Source organism: Phaenicophaeus curvirostris, chromosome 4 (assembly GCF_032191515.1).
Source record: "Phaenicophaeus curvirostris isolate KB17595 chromosome 4, BPBGC_Pcur_1.0, whole genome shotgun sequence".
Classification (NCBI taxonomy): domain Eukaryota; kingdom Metazoa; phylum Chordata; class Aves; order Cuculiformes; family Cuculidae; genus Phaenicophaeus; species Phaenicophaeus curvirostris.
In genome coordinates this window covers 62518419-62537494 of record NC_091395.1, presented here as the reverse complement: position 1 = coordinate 62537494, position 19076 = coordinate 62518419, and positions in this window count along the sequence as shown.

The window sequence follows — 19076 nt, the reverse complement described above, 5'->3', positions numbered from 1 at the left end:
TTTGGATTTGCCACTTAAAGGTTTACAGTGTTTTTGCTTGACAGTCCCTTTTTTTGTAAGAATAGGAATTTAGTTCTTTGGAATCTGAGAGTCTCAGAAGGGTTGCTCAGATATTTTTATTAATTAGTTAATATTTGTGCAATGCTTAAAGTATCAAGTGCTATATAAATGTTAAGCTATGGAACTTGGTCTTACAATTAAATGGCAATTATAAACAATGAAAAATTCATATTTTTATATTTGCTAGGAATTTACATGAGTATGACATATTTGATTGCTTAGTATAGAGTTAATAATCTATCCAAAGCCATACAAAGTTTAGGGATATGGCCAATTGCCTATTTAAATAACAAAGCAAATCATATTTTCCTCAGTATTTCCATGTTAGCCTTCAAGCCTCCAATTGAAAGCAATTTAAGAACACAACTTTCACATCTGATTTTCCCATGCACTTGCCATCTACTGTACCTCTTACACATGCAAAATAAAAATTTGGCCCTGAAATCACATTAAGTGTGTTAATTAGAAAAAAATTGCACAGCTTTCGGTTCAGCGTAAAACCTACAGCCTTGAAAGCTCCCAGATCTTCTGTTGACTTTACAAAACATAAAAGCACTGAAGAAACAGCAGAAAATGCTGAGTTCCTTGTTACTCTTCCTGGCTTTTCCTTCTACAAATGAATATCAGACTATTAATGAAAAGACTATTAATGAATCAACTCTCACACAACAGTGCCACTAATGAACTACTGGTAGCCGGAAATGGAGACTAAAGATACTATGGCTCCCTTTAGTGCAAAGTTATCTTTTCAATATGCTGTAGCTAGAACTGTTAGGCTGAAAAATGTATTTACTTAAGAAAACAGCATCATGAAGCAGAACCACAGTAACAACAATACTTCTGTTGCCAGAACGCACTTGCCGTTGGTGGGTGGCTTGTATAACCTGAACACTTAATTAACTGTATCTTTCCAATAAATGCATTGTAGGACATTAATTTTTACTGATGGCTAAATATCTGCTAAGTAGCTGCTCTATCTCTCAGGCAACCAGGCTAGATTTTAATAACTTGCAGGACAAAAAAGCAACAGGCATATAAGGTCTGGTGAGTATGTCAGCATTTCCATTATAAACCCCATTTTAGTGCTGGGGAGGGTAATCTAATTTGAACATTAAAACATGCTGGGGATTGCTTTTATCTGGGAGTGATTTTCTGTTTTTCTAATAAGTTCCATTTGCATCCATTTGGAAGAATCTTAAATGTACAGAGTCAAATGGAGAAGGAAACAAGCTTAAACAAATAATTAAAAAAAGAAGAAAGCCCCAAACCAGAGTAGGCTTCAGGGCTTAAATGTAGTATCAAGCCTTTATGCTCGACTTGGAGAGGCTGATGCCACTAACTACAATGCTGATCAAAGATGAGCCCAAGGTTGCATGGGACCCTCAGGACACATCTGTGCTGTATGATCTGGCAATGTTGACTGACAGTGATGCCACTTAAGTCAGGAAACAAGAGGCACAACATGCTACTCATGATGGTGAGAAAAGGTAGTCCATCTGAAGTAAAAAATTAAATCAAATCCCTGGTCAGTCTGCAAATCCCAAGGATACAATACTCTCTCTTCGGAGGACCTTGAGTGTTAAGTTCCACTGTTGTAGGCACTTTCTAATTTCAGCTTCCCATAAACTTAAAAGAGCCTTCATTTCCTTTCCTAAGTATATTTGTGGGAGTTTTATATGTGTTCTGGATCAGTTATGAATCAACCATTCGACATAAGATTGTTTCACATATGGATTAAAATGTTTCTTACATATTCAGTAGTTTGATGTACATGTTAAGTTCGTAAATTTTTTTGTAACATAAGCTGGTTTATAACTAAAATACATTTTTACTATGAACCAGGACAATAACACATGTTTTAAAGCTATCTGGATACAAATTTATGTAAGTGGCTCAGGTACCATACGCATCTGCAAAAAATAAAACAATAAAAAATAAATAATGCATATAGGAACTGTTGTCAAAATCCATTCAGGCAGTTCCATTTTACACACAATTCATTTCCTATGTCTAAATGCTGAAATATTGATTTATGTTGACAAGGCGTCCTAAACTTACATAGAAAATAGGCTACAGAGACCTTACAGACTTTCAAGTATTTACAAAATAGTGGAGATAGAGTGGCTTCTATCCAGACATTCTAAGTTTTAGATTTTTCCTTTTTCCTTGGACTAACCTATACTTCCAGGTTTTTCTATCCAGGCTTTGTCTTGTTGTCCTAGGCACTAGGTATTTCTTCAGAAGTGAAGCAGATAGGAGTCACATCTGAAATTACAAGGCCAAGAAATTACTTGTTGCCAAATCTGTACGTGGGGGGGGCATGTGAAAGAACTATCTACTAAAAAGCATAGGAGTTTTCTCCTCCAGGAGGCTGTGTTTACAGACCCTGTAGGCAAAAGTAAGGTCACTGACACATAGAGAAGGTCGAGTCCTTTGTCCATCACTAGAATAAGCCAGAGACCATAACAAAAGAGGAATTGAAAATCAGAATTTTCTAAGTAGTGTTTATACAAAATTTCTAACTTTCTCTGGAAAAGGCATGAAAATGAGTCGAAAATTTTAAGTGGCAAGTCCATGCAGTCCTCAGCAAGCCTATCGGTTGCCTCCTCTAGAAGATGATGAGTCATTGCTGACTCTCAGGGGTAAATGCTGTAAATGCTTCAGCAGCATTTACAGCCATGCAGTGGTGTTCAGCAGCAGAATGCATGCGATGGTTCAAAAGACCTTTATTTTCATATGTTGGTGGAGAACAGAGGCACTTTCTTCTCTTTTCAAAGGAGAGGAGTTGAGGCACAGAGACCGGGGGTTTGACTCAGCAACACAGATGCTGGTGGCAGCGGCCAGAGGACTGGCAAGTTCTGAACAGGCATGTACATCTGCAGGGCCATCCTCAGCCATCAGTGAAACCCACCTTGCAGAATGAACAACAGAGATAGCCACTGAGAAATAACATTCATCTGGTTACAGCTTTAATTTTGCCAGCCCCATCCAAAGCGACAGCAAGCAAAGTTCCCTGAAGCTCAGATGCTAAATGGAGGATGTGATGAGCCTGCACACCCATCAGAAGCTTGACATTCAGCTATAGATCACGGTGATCTTCCCCAGAGCAGGGCTTGGTACACATGTATGACAACTTGAGAAAAAATTAAACACTTCACCGACTATTTGCTTGGCAATGATAACTCCCATATTATTTGACCACACTTAGAATTATAGAATCATAGAAGAGTTAGGATTGTAAGGGATCTTAAAGATCATGTAGTTCCAACCCCCTGCCATGGGCAGGGACACCTCCCACTAGATCAGGCTGCCCAAGGCCCATCCAACATGGCCTTGAACACCTCCAGGGATGGGGCAGCCACAACTTCCCTGGGCAACCTGCTCCATTGTCTCACCACTCTCATGGTGAAGAAATTCTTCCTTATGTCTAGTCTAAATCTGCCTCTCTCCAGTTTATACCTCTTCCCCCTTGTCCTATCACCACAAGCCTTTACGAATAGTCCCTCTCCAGCTTTCTTGTAGGCCCCTTTCAGGTACTGGAAGGCCGTTATAAGATCTCCTTGGAGCCTTCTCTTCTCCAGGCTGAACAAGCCCAATTCTCTCAGCCTGTCCTCATATGGGAGGTGCTCCAGCCCTCAGATCATCTTTGTAGCCCTCGTCTGGACCCATTCCAACAGCTCCAAATCCTTCTTACACTGAGGATTCCAGAACTGGACACAATGCTCCAGATGAGGTCTCACAAGAGAGGAATAGAGGGACAGAATCACTTCCCTCGACCTGTTGGCCATGTTTCTTTTGTTGCAGCCCAGGATGCAGTTGGTCTTCTGGGCTGCAAGTGCACACTGCCGTCTCTTGTTGAGCTTCTCATCGACCAGCACCCCCAAGTCTTTCTCTGCAGGGCTGCTCTCAATCACATCATCCCCCATCATGTACTGAAAACAGGGATTGCCCCAACACAGGTGTAGGACCTTGCACTTGGCCTTGTTGAACCTCATGAGGTTCTCACAGGCCCACTTCTCCAGCCTGTCCAGGTCCCTCTGGATGACACCCCATCCTTCCAGTGTGGCAACTACACCACTCAGCTTGGTGTCATCTGCAGACTTGCTGAGGGTGCACTCAACCTTGCTGTCTATATTATTGATGAAGACGTTAAACAGCACTGGTCCCAATACGGACCCCTGCGGGACGTCACTAGTCACAGATCTCCATCTGGAATTTAGCAGTTGACTCCCTTCAGCAGTGAATGGGAACACTGTTCCCCATGTCTACTCTCCATATCAACACTAAGATAAAAAATTTTATATATGTAAAAAAGGAGAAGAGAGTAAGTCCCATCAAAAATAACACGCTGAGATTCCAGGCGGATTCAGCTTTTCAAAATGAAACATGAACAGCTGCTGGATGATATAACCTGAATAAAGGTAATTAAAAGAAAATGAGTTCTGCCCCCTTGTATCCTCCTGACTAATGCCTCATTTTCTACTTCAGGACTTAGGAAAGCAAAAGTCTATTTCTGTGTCCATCACCAGAGCAACATCACAGCAAGTTAATTAGAGTACATGACAGACAGGCACTATTTTTGACTTCAGATAAAGATCTTTCTGTTGCATATGAACATTTTTCTTTCTGAGCTTCTGAGAGAAACACCTTAGCTACCAGGAAAGGATCCTCTCTCCCAAAGGTGTATGAAAATTATGCTTTTTCTACGGCTTGCAAGCTTCAAGATTAGAGTTGCCAACTGTGCTGTTTTAAAGCAGATACAGTCAGACTTGGCTGATCAAGCTTAATTTAGCCTTATGTTTGTGTTTCTGAAACATGGTAAACAATTTTTTAGCATGTACATGCTTATTGAATTGCAAACAAGAAACATTTTTCCTTATCTGAATAAAAATGAAATCTAGAAACTCATGACCAGTGTATTAATTATGATTTTTATATTCCAAAGTGTATTGCTTCATGGAATGGCCTAAACACCACTGTATATTTACGTGCCCTGATAAAGAATATTCCAGGCATTTATCACTGATAAACTCTACTGAAGCTAGAAGCCGTATTTCCCTCTCAGTTTAGTGTCCACATTATCATGTGGAAACAACAATTTATATTACATGGGGACTGCTCACAACTAAAGAACCCAAGGCACCTGTCTGAAATGTTTGTTTCCCAGACTCTGATACTGTTTGTCTAAAGCTGGATGCCCACATCTGTATTTGATATCTAAAATCTGTAAGAGAAAACATTATTCAAAAGCATATGACATTGATCATAGTTGTTCACTATCCAAGCTCCTCTTTTCCTGACCTTTACTTTCCTCTCCCTCCATCCTCACAGAAGATGGCCAATGGCAGCTGAGAAAACACAGCATCCCTGTAGGCTAATAAAATGCCTTGGTCTATTAGGGGATTTACAAGCAAACAAATAATCATTAGTAATTTATAAAAGTGAGTTGTCCCTAAGCAGACACAGATCATGCAGCTTGTTAACTTTTCTGTGTAAAACACAGCCCACACTACTCCATCAGTTAGCGTCCAGAAAGACTCAGCTCTTTTATCCTGCTGTTTTTCTTTCAACCAAGCAGAAATGCTCAAAGGAGGCCTTGAATTGTGGTTCTGTTGCCTGTGTCTTGAAGTCTTAGAGACCCTAGACTAGTGAAGAACATGAGCGAAGGTACACATTTCTCCAAAAACCTCAAAAAATCCTTTTCCAACCAGACAACCACATTAAACAAACAATAGGGTCAGAGGTACAGTAGATGGACAAATGCTGTTAAAGTGTATGATGAGATGAGAAGGAAAAACAAAGCCATTAAAATGGTTTTATGGACTTTCTGAATATACTCCTAAGTGTTACACAATTTTAACATTGCTCTGGCAAGTTAGTATGTGCAACTTTCCTCCAGGGTCTAAGATAAAGTAGCAACAAAGCTGAAGGGAAAACTTTGGCAATAAACATTGAGAATTTTTTCTGTAAGCAGTCTTTCTCTATGGGAATACTTTATTTAAGTAAAAAGAAAAAAAAGCAGCATGTACATGATTAAAATCAGAATTACAACAGGCAAACTTCAATTATTATTTTAACAATATTGCATACATCACCAGTAATTTTCTGTTTTGTTTCCAAACACAACATTGTTTGAAGAAGACTTCATCACCTGTGCACTTTGTCTCCATGTGGCCAATAACCAACCCACAGATGTGTCCTACACCACATATAAGGTTAGCCCAGACCAATGAGACATGGCCATGGTCAAGGGAAGAGAAGTTCAAGGAGCAGGAATTTAAGAGATCTCAGTGAAAAGAACCAGGCATGGGTGGTATCTGAGCTTTCCTTCTGATAAGAGGTCCATTTGCTCCACCCATTCCAAGCTGGGCAGTGCTGGATCTGTTCCTGAGAGAATGGAGTGATGGAGAGGGTCAAAGGCAAGAAATGGGAAATGTTAGATCTAGTACAAAGCCATAGTCATAGCAAGGATGCTATAAGTAAGGACCAGGACCGAAAGGCAGGATAAGGAATATCCCACCAGGAAGGAAAGGGGCAGAGTCATGTCCGCAATCACGGAAGGACCTCTGGAGGTGGCAGCATGGGAACCATCCAAGAAATCCGCATCTTTAGAAAGCCCTCATTACTGCTGTTGAACGCAGCCAGCCTCTCTGAAATACTAATGCCCAGGACATGCTGTTTTCATCAGATGGAGGCATGTTTTCCAGGTTCTCCAAGTCAAGCTGGCTCATCTTCATTTCACTCTTTGATGTAAGGGCAGTGTGTTTTTAAGAGACATTGCTCAAAGGGGGAAGAGTAGTCATTTGGCACATGAAAGAGAGCATGCTGTAAGAGTAAGAAAAGGGAGAGCCAGAAGAGCACAATGTGTAGCAAAAGCAGAGGGAATAAAGGGGAGCAAAAATAGAAGGCATCTCAGAGTGGAGAAAACAATAAAGAGCAGAAATCCAGAGACAGGAACCCTGATAAGGGGCCAGGAAACAGACCAGGGTCAGTGGAGAAGTTCTGGTCCTTCTCTGTCATAGGGTTGTGGGGGGAAAGAAGGCCAATGGCATCTTGGTGTGACCAGCAGGTCCAGGGAGGTTATTCTCCCTCTGTACCTGGCACTGGTGAGACCGCTCCTTGAATCCGTTGTTCAGTTCTGGGCCCCTCACCACAAGAAGGATGGTGAGGCTCTGGAGCAAGTCCAGAGAAGAGCAACAAAGCTGGTGAAGGGGCTGGAGAACAGGCCTTATGAGGAGCGGCTGAGAGAGCTGGGGTTGTTTAGCCTGGAGAAGAGGAGGCTGAGGGGAGACCTCATTGCTCTCTACAACTACCTGAAAGGTGGTTGTAGAGAGGAGGGTGCTGGCCTCTTCTCCCGAGTGACAGGGGACAGGACAAGAGGGAATGGCCTCAAGCTCCGCCAGGGGAGGTTTAGGCTGGACATTAGGAAAAAATTCTTCACAGAAAGCGTCATTGGGCACTGGAACAGGCTGCCCAGGGAGGTGGTTGATTCACCTTCCCTGGAGGTGTTTAAGGTGCGGGTGGACGAGGTGCTAAGGGGCATGGTTTAGTGTTTGATAGGAATGGTTGGACTCGATGATCCGGTGGGTCTCTTCCAACCTGGTTATTCTATGATTCTATGATTCTATGAAAGGTGGGCTCATAGACAGTGAGGGCTTTACCCCGTGCAAAGCACAGGGCAGTTCTTGCCTTTTCACCACAGCCCTGGGCTCAAGCATTGGGTGAAAAGTCTGAGCTGAAATGCTGCCAGGAGTGTATTTGTAATATTGAATTTAGATGAGTGAGTAATGAAAAACACGAGGAAAACATTTTAGTACCATTAATTAATTGGTTTCTATATTATATTTAAAGCTCTTGGATGTTTTTTTCAAAGTCAATTAACTCAGCTTTATGTTTCTAGTAAATAAAAATCTCCATTTTGAAGCAGCCCTTTTTACAGTGAGTGGAAGAGGAAATCAGACCTCTAATTCTGTCCCCTACTCTGCAAATCACTGATTTTTTCCACAGCGAGATTAAATGCACAGTTGTTGTTCTGCCAGACCTTAACACAAATTAATGACTTAAATTACCTTTCATCTCACCTTATAAATTTTACCTTGAAGCAGTAGAAAGCCCAAGGGCTCTCACATAACCAGATGAAGACAAGTTGACTGCCTTGAATTTTTCCCATCTTGCTCCACTTTACATCAATTCTTTATAAGAAGAGGTCTCCAGGGCTAACAAAGAAGCTGGCCATGCAGCAGGAGGTGCCGTGGGACCTTCAGAGGTAAAAGCCTGTCTCATGGTGACTTAGTGAACTACATTAGTCCTAGGAAACGCAGGGCTCATCGAACATGGCAGATGTGCCCTCACTTGCCAGGCTTCAGACAAATGCAATCAAATCTATTTTAATCATCTATGAAATGCAAATGTGTTCCACTTGCACACCCGCAAGATCCATTGTCTTCCTCACTGAAGCATACGATAATGCCAATTAAATGTCGGTGCTAGCTTAATAGGTGTTCTGATTGCCTATGGGAAATTATATTTACTTCTTTTACTATTATTATTATTATTATTATTATTTCACATCACAAAGATTTTCCATTGTTTTAATAATTGTTTAAGGGTTTGTATTCTTCCTTTTTTCATCTCCATGGTCAACACTCATGTAGACTGAGCAGTGAAACTAGTGTTTACACTCAGAGGAACAACGCTGCTTATTTCCAAGTATTAAAAATACTGCTCCCAGCTTTTTCTAAATGGGCCCTACGCAGATGTGGCAGTTGCATTAATCTGCTGGCAATCTCAGTCACACACACAGTCTCCCAAACACACACACAGCCCTTTTGTTATTCTGCTAGAAATGACCAGGCAGCTGTAAAGATGTTTATTCTCAGACCCACGTGAAAAATGTTTGCAGTACGTACGTAGCCTACAAAGTCAAGAATTATAAGGATTTAAATCAGACTGGCCATGCAAAGTCAATATTTCGATATCAGAGGAATTGATTCTTGATCTGCTGCCAGCAATGTGTACTCAATGTACTGCAGAAAAATCCTCGCCCAGCCTTCCTGCCAGCACACTGTTAGGGATGACAAGCATGCAGTTATCTGATTGAGCAGATATTTGTTCCAAAAGACAATTTTCATTTAAAAGACAAAACACAAAAAGAGCTTACTTGTGGGGAAACCAAATACTGTATTCTCCTCTTGATAACTCAAGCTTTAGAGAAATAAAGCCAAACAGAGCAGGATTCTGAAAAGAACTTCTGTAGCTCTTTTCATGCTTCCTCAGCTACTCAGCTGGTTTAACTCTGCCAACTAATAATCTTGCATTTTCCTAAGATGTATTGAGAAAGAGTTTATTTGCAAATAATTATTTAGTAATAAGGATACATGTCTGTCTGCTTCTAAACAGACCCTACAAAGCTAATTAGGGAGTTTATGGTAGAACACAGGGTTGTATATGGTTTATACCTTAAGCTGTTAATTATGGGATTTTCAAGAGCTTCTCTTTCTTTCCTTTGCAGAGGACTAAGACAGTATTACTCAAAAATAAAATCCACGTTTCAGTGAAAAAAGGTGAAATTTCTTTATGTCACAGTCTTGTCAGCTCTCCTCGTCACTGGTTTTACATAAAAGTAACCAAGTATGAGTAATAACAGACTGGAGAGGGAAACATCTTCATACGCTTTGAGACCTGAGGACTTATACAATAGTCCTTTTATACTCTTCAAAGACATCTTCACTATTTGGACACAGACCTCCAGATTCACTATTTCATTGCAGTTAGCAAGCAGCATGCCCTTGACACAACACAGAATAAATATAATCTGCCCTTTCAAGTGTGTCCCTGTGCTCAACGCTTACTTTATGTCTTCACACTACGAACCAGACCTTATACAAAGAAATTTAATCATGCTTGTACCCGCAAAATTAAATAGCATCACATTTAATGCTGCTTTATTTTAGGACGACACCAAGAAAGATTGATACTAAACTAGCATCCAGCTACATTAACCAAGGTCCTACTTCACTCACTGCTTTTCCTCAGGGCATAATAAATAATTACCTGCATGCTTTATTTCACCGCCAGTCTTTTTATGCAAGTGCAAATATGGAGTGTCTGTCCAGTTTCTAAGAGGAGAAGTAAAGGGTAGACTGTAGAGAAAATTAATCTGAAGCATATCAGGACCTTACTGGGATGCAACCCAATTAAATTCAATATATCCACTGTGGAGGCCATTAATAAGCTGCTAACAATTTCTGTATGTCTCTGCTGGGCTTTATACAAATTTTTGCCCCTATAATGAACTCTGCAGGCTTCACAGGTGGGATTTTTAGAAGTGTTCAACACTGACCCAGATCTGCTATGCTTGAAGTCAGCAGGAATTTTAACCACCAGCTTTAGGGGGGAGGTAAGGAAAGGTCAGCCTCAAATACTTTTCAGAATCCCACCCCACCAATCTGCTTAAGCCCTGCAAAACTCTGAGGGGAGAGAAGTTTTGTTGCATTTAATGCACAGAGTAAGGAGGTTTTTTATATGATGAACATCAGATTATGGGCTGCAGAAGCACAGAATATTTTTGCATTGTTTATATGTCAAAAGAACCAACCTTCAAAACAATACAGACGCCTACCTGAAGAAATAAATCATTCCTACCCAGGGAGGGTAACTTTGTTTGCTCTCACTTGTACAGCCTAGGGATCCAAAATACAGCTATTGATCTGGTCCCTTAAACAGAAAAACTATTAAAAAAAAAAACAACAGAGTTGTATGCAAGACTGATAAGCTGAAAAAAAATGCAAACTGCATAGGAAAAGGCCCTGAAATTTTGAAAACTGCTTGTGAGGATCAACTCTCTGTCAGACTGTGAGAAGAGTAAGTAATAGCAGCTCTACTAGTAGGCTGTTGATTCAGGCTTCAAATTAATTATAAATTCATAATTAATTATGAAATGCTACCCCTTGCTCTGCTTTCCTGTGGCCTGAGGAAGAGACAGATTCTCAAAAGCTCAGAGCCAATTTCCGTTTTATTTTTAGCCAGTCAATCTCACAAAAGGTCTTACCTACAACTTGGGGACTTGCTCTTTTATATTCCATCCATGTACAGGCTAATCAGCTGGTGCAGTGATCTGTGACACTTAAATGGGAAAGACGCATATAAAAAACAAAGACAGGGCAGAATAGACCCAAATACTCTGCCAGGGCCATGGCAAGGGCACAGTAAGATGGGTGTCCACCCTCGGCATCCCATGGAGGAAGACATTGAAGAGGGATGAGGGTCTGGCGACTACTAGCAGCTCCTGCTGCTGTTGTGCCCCAAGGAGTGGGAGATGGAGGAGAAGGTGGTAGGGGTCTGTGGGATGCGAAGCACCTAGATGCTGGGGTGTCCTGCAGAAATGGGCGCTCGTGACCTTCTTTCTCCCAGCAGCATCCACCTTGCAGCCTAGAAGTGAAGGACTCTCTCCATGGTACAAATCTGGCACCAGGGCAAGGACCAAAAATGGGCCAACAGCCACAACTCACCAGGTCCTTACACCACAGCCCAGCAGCACAGCCCCAGCACACATTTCCTCCTACCCATCTTGAAAGGGGCTCGGGTACTGGCTCTGGTGGGGTCAAGACAGCTGAAGGGCATGGCAGGAGGCACAGAGGTCACTCAAGAGGAGGCTTCAGCTGTGGCCATCTCTGGTGTGGTTCTGCTGCATAGTGTGAGGAGCAGAGGAGTGACGTTTCCATGTTAGTCTCTGCAAAGCAGGCGTTGTCAGGCTGGCGATCCCTGCACACGGCATCTTGTGGGTTTGTATGGGATTTCTTCACAGGGTGGGAAAGACCCCATGCCTCAGTGTGCTTTTCTGCCTGATTTTACCAGCCCTGTAGCCCTGTAACAAGACCTGGCAACATTTGCAGAGCTATCATCTCCTGAAAGCAAAGCCAGTCCATCTATGGGTGCTGATTCTGAATTCTCCCAGCTGCACTGCTTACATTGCACTCCCAACATCAGAGCTCAGCCCTTCAGAGCTGAACCGTCATGGGATGCTTATGGCTCTCCTGTATTTACACTAGCATCGGCAAAGCTCTTTTAGCTACTCTCAGCTGAGTTTCTAGCTCCATGAGTTTAAGAGACATCCATATTAATATCCTTTTTGTACGTTTATTTATTTTCTAGTCTTGCCACTAGTGTACATCTTACTAAGAAGCAGTATCTCAGAGGAAAAAGAGTGGTATATGCAGCTCAGCAGACTGAAACAATTTTTTGTTTCAGTCACTATCAAAGTATGGAGCAGTTACAGTAGAGATTTTGCTTATGATTAAAAAATCAACATGCAGTATGTAATTAACCTCAAAAAATTTCAGTGTCCAGTAAACATTGATCTCTAATCCTTTGTGTTTGTTCATTCCAGGACTGAGAAGCCTTAAATAAAATGCTGTTCTCTAACCTTTCTGACAGATGACAGGGAACAAAAAGTATTCAACCATGTCATAGTCCCAGCTCACCTAGCATAGATTAGGAGTAATTCTTAAGAAGGATAAAATGGTTTGGGGAAGTAACATAGGGCTGAGTCTAAAGTAGGAGGCATTCATTTTCTAGATCTGTCACCACTTTGCTGTAATCTCAGGCATATGACTTGTTTCAATTTCCGAGTTAAAAAGGAATATATGGAACCTCCCATGCTTGCTTGGTTGTCCAAGGAGAAACTCTCTAAACACATGTATGTACAGCACTAACCACAACAAAGACCTGGTCATGATTGGAGCTGGTAGCTGTTATCATAATATAAATCAGTAAATAAATTGTGATGTGTAAGAAATCCATTTGGCCTGAACCTAATGGCACGTGACGAGAAGATGGCATTATTCAAAACAGAGGGCTGATAAAACCATACTTATGGGTCATACATGTTGTGGTTAACCCCACCTCCTTCTGTCAGCGATATAAAACTTCCACAACTGGCTGAAATCACCTTCTGAGCCAGGAGTAGGAGTAGGTAATTTAGTTTCCATGGTAATGCAGTTCTGGACCATTCTTAAGCAGAAGCTGCCAAGTATGACAAATGGTAGGTGCTGATTTTTTTATGTGAACAGCTATTCACTATGAATTGAAATGAGATTGCCAAATTTGCTTTCCTTGGGACTGGAGCTAGGGTCAAAAGCTATTGTTACATTCAAGCCATAGTCCAAAACTAGCACTTTAGCCACCCATCTCCAGCTGCAATATAGAATTTTTTAAGTCATAGAATAAAAATGAATGACTCAATATCAGAGTTGTCAAATAGATGAGACAGATTTACATCAAGCAATTCTAAAATGCTTTGTAGCCATGAATTAAAGGAAACATATGACAAATGACTCTTATTCATTCCCTCGTGAGGAAGAAATTCTGTTTTAAACATTGCTGACTGTTGTGTAGCTCCTATTATATATATGTATATATGAAACCTGCATTGGGATAAGTACATGAAATGGTAGGGGCATGAATTCAGCTACTTTTCTTCCATAAGTTATGACTGTATAATAAAACATGGTAGGTTTTCCATGCTGCTGATTTCCCCGAACATTGTGTAATTGGTCTTGGAAAATGCTGTAATACAGCAATTAGTAGCACAACAAATAAAAGAGGAAAAAAACATATTCTTTTAGCCTTGTTTTCCTTCAGAACGAAGCAGTAAAAAGACATGTTGCCAGTTCAACAGATATTTAATACCATCTCTGCCACAAAAATAGCCCAAAAAGGAACTCAATTTTGCCCAGGCTGGGGAAACAGAGGGAGAAGGGTCCCACTAGCCCCTACCCAGCCAGAGGTAGATTAGCATGGTGCTCCTGGGCTGCCTGCAGTGGCTGCACAGCAGCTGCCAACTGGGGCTGCATGGGGTCCCCAAAACTGTCCCAGGGGTGCCATCTGCCAAATGGCATTGAAAAGCCATGGGGATTTAGGTGCTGATCCATCAAGGTCTGTGGCCCATTTGTGGATCAGCAGGTTCTGCATGGGAAACCCACAGAAGAAGTGACTTCCAGAATGGGATGTTCTTCAATTTGACAGCTCTTCACATTTCTAATGGTACCTTTGACAAATACAAAGAAGTGAACAAAACATTGTAAGTGTTGGAGGGAAAAAAAAAGAGAAATTCCCAACATATTCAGTCCTGGAAAGAGCAGGAACACAGCTGAGAAACTTCATGACAGAACATTATTTCCTGCTTTTATAACACCCTTCCTCACCCTGGTAGTCAAACCCTTTTGTAAATATTCATTAAAGCACCCAGCATTTCTGCACATTAGGAGTAGTTCTCCCTGACATATCCTATTCCACGCCTTCTCTGTGAAGTGGCTGGAATAAAGGGCATTCCCCTTGTGTTTGGATTTTTAGGCATTTACACAACACAGTTAATAGCAGCTGGAATTAAGACACGGACAGGTGAATAGACCTGTTTGGGGCGATGCTATGAGTGGCTTGCAGAGGCAGGAACAGAAACCCTGGGGCACAGTGGCTCCATAGACCCATCCCAGAGCAGGCATGGGCTCCGCACATCCACCTGAGCCACCAAAACCACCTCCAACAGTTCTTGGCTGCCACACCACAGTTGCCCCAGCCCACCCAGACCTTCACACGCTGCACCCCATGCGCTGCTGGTGGCTGCCTGGGTGCTGCAGTGGGATGCCAAAGCAGTGCATACAGGGGCAGAGACACTCCAGCACTCATTTCTGACTCTCAGAAAGCAACAACAGGTCTCACGGGGACCTGCATCCTAACACAGTGGAGTGGAGACATCTGTTATGAGCTGTAATTAGTACTGATTCCACAAAAGCTGTCGTTCTCAGCCACTGGATAGCTAGTGCTGAAAGCGGGGGTTGCTCAGTTCTTGCAGTGCTAAGAGGATGGGTGGTGGCTTTGGGTCTGCTGTAAAACCCAAGCAACTTCCTTCGGGATCACCCTAACTAGGGGTTGCCAAAATTAAAGGGAGATAATATTAATTTAGACCAGGTTGTTACTGTTATTTAGCTGCTAATTGCTAAAAAGAATGACAAGTATTTGGATAGCCAGCTTTGCACAAAACAGCCATGAGTGCTGTGGAAATGGACGTCTTGGAGGCAAGAAATAGTGAGGGTTACACCACTAGCAGGGAATTTAACCAACACATCTGAACTAATAACATATATTAAGAGACAGGGCTTCATAAATTACACTGGGGCCACTGCTGCTCCTCATGTCTTCTGCAAGGAATGACTGAACCTGTTAGTCACTGGCATACCAGGTAATTACTAGGCAAGCCTTCACCCCCAGAAAACTCATATTGATGCAGAGGGCTACGCGATCTATCATTTAGCCTTTTTGAAAAGTAGTGACTTTGTTTTCATCCTAATGTTATGGTTAAAAGGGGGATGTCTTTGTCCCTGCGTGCCCCAGACACTTTCAGTAGTGCTGAACAGGTAACTGGGGAAAGCACTTACAGCCAGCCCACCATGTAATTCCTTCCCTGCACACAAAGAGGGAATATTTGTCACCTGCTGACACATAGCATTTCAGAAAGTCAAGAGAATTTGTAAGATGGTGAGCAGACATTGGAAATCTGCTTTGCGCAGGAACCTTATTGACTATCAAGAGTTTCTCCTCTATGAAAGGCTCTTATAACTTCATCAACTGTATCTCCCCTGCCTCACTTCTGCAAGAAAGAGTGAGCAGTATGAAGCTGCATGCTGTGTTTCTTAGAGGACTTTTTCATTTAACTTAGCTACTGGGCTTTATAACACAGCCTGCCTGGGACAATGCATTAATAGTCTCATTCTACCAGCGTGACAGAATGACAAAGAGCCCAGTATGTGCTGAAATATGCACTCCCCTTGCTAAGCCTGTAATCCCAGCTTTGATTTTAGTTTTTGTTTAAGTAATCAGCACTAACCTAGTGAGAATGAATCAGAAATTGCACTCAATTTCATCTTCTGCTTGGCTTCCATCTTTGATCAGAGACTGAAGAGAATGGGCTGAGGGAAGCACAGAGCCTCCTCCCTCAGATGATGGTAAAAGCCAGTTAGTCATATACAGTAGCCTCTATGTAATTATTTTCTTGGTCATAACCACAAACTCCCTCCTGCCTTCCCTGTAATTTCCTCCAGGAAGACACCAAATGTGCAGATGCATTTACCTAATTTGGGCTGCTGCTGCCATTCTGCTCCAGAGCTGCTCTGTCACCTGCTCTGTCACTGCTCTGTCACTTGCTCAGACTTTTCCTCCAGCTTCAAACAGATCCTCAAGTTAAGGCCCCAAAATGGGTGGTTCAGCCATTAGACCTTGTTACAGAGAGGTTTAAGTGTCCTTGCCAACACCAGCATCACCACCAAGGATCTCCTCTGCCACCATCCTCCAACCTAGGAACCAGTGTGCCCTTGCTCACCTGTCTACCACTCACCTGAGGATACTGCCACCACTGAAGCTGTGAGCACCTAGTCAAGCTCTCCTATGCCTTTGGCAGAGCTTCAAAGAGTTGCCAGACTACAGCTGCCATTTCCCATTATTTGATTTTTAGAAGCTGTTTTGCTGACTTTTTAATGAGCTTGTGATGCTCATCACACAGTCCCCACACACTCTGCAGGATGTCAGCAGATGGACACAGGGTCATAGCCCCAGTGGCGGGTAATTTTCACCTGTGTGAGACCCTCTAGCCTGTTCACAGCACCCTGATTGAGTGCACTGGGACTGAGGTGAACCAATTACTGCAAAAACGGAAGAGATCATGTAGAAAGAAGAGTTAAAGGCTGAACAGTGCAGAGCTTTAGTGCAGATGGGAGCAGAAAGGGTGCAAAAGGCAGACCCAGAGGACTGAGAGGCTGTAAAATCTGATCACTCTTCTGCTTCAAGGACATCAACGTTGCAAGGTAAGGGACTGCAACCAACACCAATCTGGCAAGCAAGCTCGCCTTCAAAGTGCATATGAGCTTATCTTCCTGCTAAGGTCAACAGAAAATTCCCATTGATCTCTTGAGGGCTTGGATTTTCAATTAATGCAAGGCTACTGGATTTTATGAGCAATTATGCAGCATTCGTAATTATTAATTTATCTCTTCTCTGACTTCTAGTTGACTTCTGAAAGAAGATAATATATTATATCACTGCTTAAGATGGAATGTATACTTGTACTTACTTTAAAGAACCACTCTCACTGATAAAAGCCTGTGAACTGACACACCATATTCTTCTGGACCAGTTTAAGAAGCAGTGTGAAAATAATCTTATTGGATATTTTTAAAAATGAACTGTGAGTCCCAGTGCTTGAACCCATTTCATTTATCATCAACTTAAAATATTGTCCCTTGTTAATACATAAACCTGACATGCTTTCCAAAGACAAGTTGCTTAAAGTTGTTTTTTTCCATTTTCCAAAAACTTTTGTTTTACAAGCAAGATTTAAATAGTCTGCACCTGCTGTTTCAAGAACCCTGAGAAGTTGTGAAACTCCCTGGTGTGTCTCAACAAGTTGCTTCCACAGTGCTTCTGAGTATTCAAAAATTAGCTATGCATCTCTTCCTCCCATTCTGTTTTAAACTCATACATAGAATGTCTATTAAACTCAACAAAGTCAAAATTTCTGCTTATTCTTTCAGAGATACAGAAGTCACTAGGCGTTACAATGAAGTACAAACTGTTCTAGCATGGAAAGATGCATACAGAGCAAAAAGTGAAGAACAGTTTTCTTCTCCTCTGCAACTTATTATTTGGTGCCAGCTACAGAAACAATGGAGGTACAAAGACTTCCTGGAAATCAGTGTTGCTCCAGAGGCAAGATTACTGAAAGTTTACTGGAATATGAAATATTTTCAAAGTTGAAGCATGAATACTGTCAAAGACCAAAGAGATACTTGAGGTAGCAGCTAAGCACAAATGCATTCCTCCCTCCAGAGTAGTAGCCATGGAGGCTGAAGGTAGCCAGGAAGGGAGGTGCAGGCTTGGGACAGGAGGAGTAGTCAGAAGGAACAGCAAGTACTGGCGATAAGCCAAGAAATAAGTCACGCTGGCAGCACATTTGGCACTGCTGATAAGTTGAGCCAAGGAGAGATAAAGATCAAAAACAGCATGCCAGGAGGCTGTGAGGTGATCTTCAGATAAGAGTCAGAGCCATGTCACAGGTGAACATGGACAAGGTTTTGCCAGCAGCATTTTGGACCATTTCATGGAAAAAATCTGAGAGACTGGAAGAGATGGGTAAAGAGTAGTGTGCGGTAACCAAGAGGAAGAGCAGAAGCATCAGCCATATCTTGATCACAAACAAGAGAATAGGGACTACTCTCCAAGACCACTTAGAGAAAGTCCCATCAGGCTTGAGCAGTCACCGGAGAGTACAGGGAAATAAGAGAAGATGTTAGAGCATGAAAAATTGAAAAGGGCATGGACATTTATTCAAATAAAAGCCTGATTTCTCTGCAGCATTTCTCACACAAGTATTACACACTGCAGAAACATGAACCATTACCTCTTTTTTTTTTATATGGAACCATTGTGCATATAAAGATGAAACAATTTCCCAAAGTAACACGACAGGTCAGTGGCAGAGCTGACAAATGAACTCAAGAAGCCCAAATTCCAGTCTAGGATTTGAATTATTTTCCCCATTTGCAAACAGTTTAATAGAGGAAAATACTCTGCAAGTTGCTTGTAATTGTCCAAAAATCATTAATAGTCATCTTTAACTGACAAGCTCTTTGCCTACCTTCTGCCTATGCTGGTTATTCACTAGTGATCATTTGCGGTGTGAGGAGTCAATACTACATCATTATTTTTCTTGATATCCTGTTTGGGTACCAAGTTGCTTGAAAAGCTAGTAGCTAAAAAAAGAATGTACCTTTCCTGAATACATCTGAATAAATCCTGTATCCTGCACAGGTGCTTTTGACCAGTAATCAAAAAGCACATAGAGTTGTCAGTCAAACACTCAGTATCCAACATTTATTTGAGATGCCTATTCTGGTATGTTTAGACTATTAGGCTGAAAGATGAAGACAAAGGAAGAGGCTGTTCATGCACTATAATGGGGAAAACAG